The sequence below is a fragment of the Peromyscus maniculatus genome, chromosome 6 (assembly GCF_049852395.1).
Source record: "Peromyscus maniculatus bairdii isolate BWxNUB_F1_BW_parent chromosome 6, HU_Pman_BW_mat_3.1, whole genome shotgun sequence".
Taxonomy (NCBI): domain Eukaryota; kingdom Metazoa; phylum Chordata; class Mammalia; order Rodentia; family Cricetidae; genus Peromyscus; species Peromyscus maniculatus.
Window position 1 is genome coordinate 86,387,234 of NC_134857.1, and position 7,040 is coordinate 86,394,273.

Here is a 7,040-nt window from a genome sequence, read left to right on the forward strand (position 1 = left end):
AGACTCGAACACAAAAACATGTATAGGCAGCTAAATGAAGCCCCCCCCCTTTTTAGAATTAATTAGTACTCTATATGACCATTTATATAATGGAGTTTTTGGTCTGAATCTGTCAAATGTTAATGGACTAGACATTGTTAATGTAATTCTTGACTATATATATTGTATATACTTATTGGATATAGCTATAAGCTTCTTTTGTTATCTCAGACAAAAAAGGGAAAATGTGATGATATTGTGTCCCCCCAATATATTGAGCACCCTAATAAACTTATCTGGGGTCAGAGAATAGAACAGCCACTAGACAGACATAGAGTCCAGAAAATGGTGGCACACACACCTTTAATCCTAGTATTCTCGAGGCAGAGATCCATCTGGATCTCTGTGAGTTCAAAGCCACACTGGAAACAGCCAGGCATGGTGACACATGCCTTTAATCCCAGGAAGTGATGACAGGAAGCAGAAAGGTATATAAGGCGTGAGGACCAGGAACTAGAGGCCTTTTTAAGCTTTTAGCTTTCAGCAGCAGTTCAGCTGAGATCCATTTGGATGAGGACTCAGAGACTTTCAGTCTGAGGAAACAGGATCGACTGAGAAGTTGGTGAGGTGAGGTTAGCTGTGGCTTGTTCTGCTTCTCTGATCTTTCAGTGTTCAGCCTAATACTTGGCTGTAGTGGGTAGCCATTCCAGCTTGGATCTGGAAGTTCCAACCCCCATTGAGACTCTGGCAACTGTCACGCCTACGAGGCGGGGCGAGGGGAGGCGCTGGAAACCCGAGAGCTGGATGGGCAAGCGCTCTCTCGGTGCCTGGACCCTGGATGGTGGAGGTTGACTGTGCAGAGCTCCAGAGAACACCGCTGGATTGCGATACACCTTCCCCAGACCCCCGCAACCTATCTATTCCTTTATTTGTAAGTCATCCACTAAATAAATCTTCCTTTTAACTACGTGGAGTGGCCTTTATAATTTTCCCCAATACTTGGCTCTGGGTTTGTTTTTATTAATAAGACCTTTTAAGATTTGTGTTACAACACATGATTATTCTTTGTATACATTTCATGCTAAAACATGTTGGTGTGAGTTACAATTTGTTCAGAGACCCTGGGTGAGAGGAATTTTAGATACCAAGTACATATTTTTATACATGAAAAATGTCTACTGTCACACCAGCTAGTGCAATTTCATTCGAGCCCCAAGTATGTGCTCTGCCTGCTGTTGCTTTCTTTGTCAGTTGAAGGTTGAATTCAAATTTTTACTTGGCTTTTAAAATATTAGCAAAACAAGTGACAAAATGGGGGCTGAGGTGTGCTAGTGTTTGAATATGCTTTCTTCTTGCTCTAATTCTGTGCCTCTGTGCATCATCAATATCTGGATGCATGCAGTGCTAGCATGGATCTTTGGACATTACAAATAGTGAAATTTCCCCAGAAAACACTCATAAACCAATAAATGTAACAGACGACAACAACAACAAAAAATGAAATCAAATTATGTTTCTCATTACCATTAAAGTTGACATCATCACACACCCTGAAACAAAGAGCTTGGGCTTAGTTGGCTGTGATCAGTCAGAGGTCTGAGGTCAGACAAATCACACTTGACATGCAACTGCTGTCTTTTATTAACTGTGATCCTGGGGGAGCTATGTCACCATAATATGGGTATTGCCATGATCAAATATCATATGCACCTGGTATAAATTTGCTGCTAAGTAAGTGAGACTTGTGAGTAGAAACATACCCTCAGTGGCTCTATTTTGCTTAAAAAAACTTTCCAAAAAGAAATGTTAAGTCAGACTTTTGGAGGGTTGAGCATGACATTTCCAACATGAATCTTCAATCAGAGAATAGGGGGAGGGAGACAAACTCCATCTGGGACTGTTTGGTACAACAGGTGAATGGTGCCACTAGCTGTTTCATGCTATCAGAGCATATTTGGCTTTGTGTGGTCACTGCTGTTTGGGTGCTCTGATGCATTAGAGTGATGGAATAATGTTTTTTTTCTTCCTTAGGACTTGGCTCTCAGCAGCTCCTGGTCCACACTGTTCCCCCTTTGTAGTCTTATCTGTAGTTTAATTTTCCTTGCATGCAAACTCGGTGCCCAGGATAATTCTTAATTTCTCTCTCTCTCTCTCTCTCTCTCTCTCTCTCTCTCTCTCTCTCTCTCTCTCTCTCTCTCCTCTCCCCACTGTGATGAGTACATTGAAATATGTACAGATACATGGATATGAGTGTTGTAGAGAACGCTACTGCATGCCTCATGTCTTTTCTCTGTGACAAATCAAAGTGGGTGAAGTTAGAGACAGTTCAAGAATGAGCCCCATTCCTTTGAGCCATATCAGTACAACCAAAATCCAAAATTTGAGATGAGTACTCAAGAAAGCAAGATGGGCTGGCCACTGTTGTCCTGGGTATCAGACGAGGCCTTTCTTGCTTTTTAGCATCCTTTTCCAGAAGGCCAAGGGGGAATCTTGAAGATGAATCACAGGAAGTGGATTGGGGACTTGGCCTTTGGGGGTTCCTAGTTTTCTGGAGCTCCTCAGCTTCATCTTTGCCTTCTTAGTCTGTGATCAACTGCAATGACATGGAGAGCATGTCCACTGTCACTTACATCATCATCAGGCACGTTTCTCTCTCTCCCTACCTCTCTGTTCAATGCACACACTTGCTTCCAGGATACCTGTTGTATACTTTGGTCAGATTGGCCTAAGCAACAGTTCTTTGTTCCAGCTTGTACCTGGGCAGCTGGTGGAACCACCAGGGTTCAGGCTGATGTTGAATAAGAATTCAGAGCTCAGTGTGATTGTTGTGGAATATAAAGTGGTTACTGCAGGTTTGGGGTTGTGGTCACTAACCTGACCTTCCCCAGTTGACAGTCCCTGTGGGTTATAGGAGACATTTTCCTCAAGAAATATTATTCTAGGACATGGCCAACAATGAGAAGTGGTGGTGGGGCGTTGTCTCCTCTGTCCAGATTAGCTAGGATTTTCTTTCCACCTTTCTCTGCAGGGCTGTAGGGCCCCCTGGTGTTTCTGTGGGCCAACACCACCATTTTTATGGTCTTGAGGCCTTCTGATCACCATTGTACTTTCTACAACTAATAGGGAAACTCAAAACATCTTTAGTGTTCTTTCCAAAATCATGTGTGCCTTGATTTTAGTAGTTTATTCTAAGCAAGAATGTAGCAATGGCTACTTTAGAGGCTCTGTTGACTAATTAATGGGAGAGAGAAGGAAAGGCATTTGAAGGTGTAAGTGCCCCACAGATGTGACAGGTGACAGGCACTGTGTACTTTGTGGTGAAATCTGGCTTTAGGCTACCAACTCCTCTAGAACTCTCACCCCTGACATTATTTTTCTCTTCACACTTAGGAAATAATGTAAATCCAAGAAACCACTTAAGAATGACAGAAAAGCAAAAGACAAGATGAAGCAGAACAAAGCCCGAGGCAGCAGGTCAAACAGATGCTCTGAAGGACAAATCTCATGAGAAGCAATTTTCTTTTTGAGAGGAACCACCCACTTTTAATGAGTCTAAATGTGCCTGTAGTTCTTGGTGTAGGGTTGAGACCTTCTGGGCTTTCCCCTACATACTTTGGTGTGTCTATTACTGTTGTCCTTGTTCAGCTCATGTTTAAGCAGTCTTGTTGACGAGACTTTATGGATGCAGCCTCTGAGATTACGAGGAGAGGAGAGAGAGAAAGAGGAGAGAGAAGAGAGGGGAGAGAGGAGAGAGAGAGAGGAGAGAGAGAGAGAGAGAGAGAGAGAGGGAGGGAGGGAGGGAGGGAGGGAGGGAGGGAGGGAGGGAGGGAGGGAGGGAGGGAGGGAGGGAGAGAGACTCAGAGCAAGTTCCCTGATCCTCTGGCTCTTAGAATATTTCCACCTCCTCTTCCACAATGTCTCCTGGGCATAGGGATGTTTTGAAGATATATCCCTTGGGACTGGGCTCCACAACTGTGTTTGGATTGATTGTGGATTTCTGTAATGGTCTAGACTTTTTCAAAGAGAAGTTTTCTTGATGAGGGGCAAGAATTACACTTATCTGTTTGTATAAGGACAAATATAAAATCTTAATCTTAATTTACATGGGAAGGGACTGAGGCAGGGAAGTGTGATCATATAGTTAGGGTAAAAGCAGATCTAGATTCACTCTGTAATAATTTTTTTTTCATATATAGCAGCTAATCAACTCAACTACGTCACAGGGGAATGCAAACCAGAAACAAACCATGGTTTGGGGCCCCAGCAAATTTTGTTCAGGTCCCACTCTTGAGCATCTTTCCTGCTTGATGGAGCCCAGTAGTTGACAGTTGGCCATTGGAGGTGGGTTCCTCCAATGCAGAGAGCTGTGTTCAGGAAACCAACTATAGGCATTCCCCAGAAACCTTAAAATTTTCTATAGTGGAGAGTTAACATGAACACTATGTGACTAAAAAGATTTGTTCAGGTAAAAGATGCAAAACATTCCCAGATAGCTTGTAGGAGTGAGAATGGATGTAGCTACATGTTTCCTATTGTCATTTTCTGGGTCCCATCTCCTCACACACAATGGAGCTGATCAGTTGACCTCACTAAATTGAGTTATATATGCTTGGCATCATTCCTTTTAAAATATAAGTATATTTATTAATTCTTTGAGAATTTCATACCATATTTTGATTTTATTTACCCCAAGCCCTCACCTAACTTCCCCTCAGGCCCACCTTCTCCTTACTCTTCCAAACTTCTGCTCTCTTCAACATTTAATAGCCCATCGACTGCAATTTCCTTTTTTCTTTAGTGTTGAGCTTCTCTTGTGGAGAAATTGATTCCTCTTGCCAAGAGAAGTGGAGACACAGGTTTGCCTAAATCTACCTCAGTCCTCACCTCTTGTTCTGTCTGTCACTTTGACCTCAAGAGGTTACAGCAGAGATCTTCAGTTAAGAGACATAGCTTCTGGAAAGTTCTCTGAACAGTTAAATACAGGTTACTATGAATTGTCTGAAATTTGTCAGCAGGTAAAAAAAATTATCAGCCTGTTGGAAAAAATGGATGTAATTGGCAAAGCTAGAGTAAGAAAATTTTACTCCTGAGCCATAGAAGATAACAACAGAGACATCTCATAGCTTGAGAGACATCTCATAGCTTGTGGTCTTTCACCATAATTGTCGTTTGTGGAGGGTGTGTTCCTCACCTCTCATTAGCACTCTCACCACATTAAAGAAATGTTTCTCCTTCTGCCCAGTGCCCTTGTTTAGGGTAGAGAATCATAGGTTAGGGTTGGAGGGTCATAGCTACAGAGGTAGGAGGAAAGAGCAGATAATTTAGAAGAAAACAACTCAAAGGTAAAAGAGACAGAAAACACAGAGACTCTTCTTGGTGGAGGTGATGCCAAGTTAGAACTTTACTGAGGGAAGTGCTTTTAACAACATCCCTAGAGGAGAATGCAGAAGGGCAGTTTTTGAAAATACTACCAATGCTTATTAATCAGAGCTCTTTAGATGTTCTTTAATATAAAGATATAAAGAAATAAATATTGAGTAATTCATACTGAGTCACTGTTGGCTTGTGTAATATGTTTTCTAAATTAAAATTTCTAGCTAGCATACCAACAGACTGCCCTGCCCTGCCTCTTACCTGTCCTTCTCCCTCCTGAAGTCCCTTTTCTATTCACAAACAGCCCCCTTCTACTTTCTTGCCACATACATATGTTTCAAACTCTAGAATTTGGGGGTCAAACTTGATGGATGACAGGAGCCAGCAGAAACAAATGATCTATACATACCCTATGAGAGTCAAATCAGCAGCTTGGTTTGGAGAGGCTGAATTCTGTGGAAGGGAGCTTATATATGCCAATCCTGTGGTTTTGACACCATGTGAATGAAGAAAAGAAATAAACACAGAGGACATGGCTGCTCCTAGGTATGCTGGAGGAGAAAGTTTATTGTGGATAAAAAGGAGAGCATAGCCAGAGGCAGGAACATCTGGGAGCATCCAGAGTGAACACAAACCCGAGTTGGGCCATGTGAGGAGAGGGATGAGGGGAGAGTGGAGAGCCAGACCAAGAGGCCATGAGTGCGAAAGATAGATTAAAAAGGGGGCAGGTAACCAAAGTGGCTGAATTAATTATATAGGGAAGGAGAGCCCAGTCCCTGGGCTGGAGAAGTTTAGGGTAGGGAGTGGGGTATCTCAGCCAGGAGGGCCCTGTAACAGGTAGGGACCCTGTAGCCAGGTCCTCTTTGATATGCTAAATAGGCACCTCAGCTAGCCATTTGTCCCAGGTCTGAGACCTAACAGATGCACAGATATGCACTTTAAAGGTGGCTGCTGTGAAAAAAAAAAAAAAAAAAGGTGGCTGCTGTGGATTCTTCTTTTTATTTACTTTTTGCTTTTTTGAGAGAGGGTTTCTCTATACAGCCCTGGCTGTCCTGGAACTCACAATGTAGTCTAGGGTGCTATCTGCCTCTGCTTCCCAAGTGTTGGGTTTAAAGGTGAGTGCCACTGTGACTAGCTGCTGTGAATTCTTATTTCATACTCCAAGACTCACTTGAAAATCTTCAGGGCCGTTTAAGGAAGGGGCACACTCAACGTCCTAAACACCTTCTCTCAGACTTCAGCTTAGGTATGTGCTAATTCCTAGAATATTCCCAATGCTTGTCCCTCTGCCTGACGTTAAGTAGAAACTTGGTATGCAGGCTAAACAGGTGATGTCATGGGTAATGGGGACTTTTTTTGGGTTCTTTGAGTTTTATGCCAGTTTAGGAAGGAATAGAACCAGGACATTTCCATTTCTATACCCGAGAACTGATAAAGTTTGAAAGAACTCCCCAAACATAACTGTTTTAGCCTGAATTTAAGTATTTTCTATGTCTTGTGGGTTCAAATCCTACCTAAGCCCTTGACATACATGGGCTAGTGGCCAGGCTAGTGGTAAAACATTCAAGACTGATGCCTGAGAACTGGAGGGAGTGGTTAAGGGATACCTGAGTATTTCTCAACATTGAAACTACCTGGTTGGACACCCAACAGGGACCATTAGACCACAAACAAAGAGACAGAGTAGG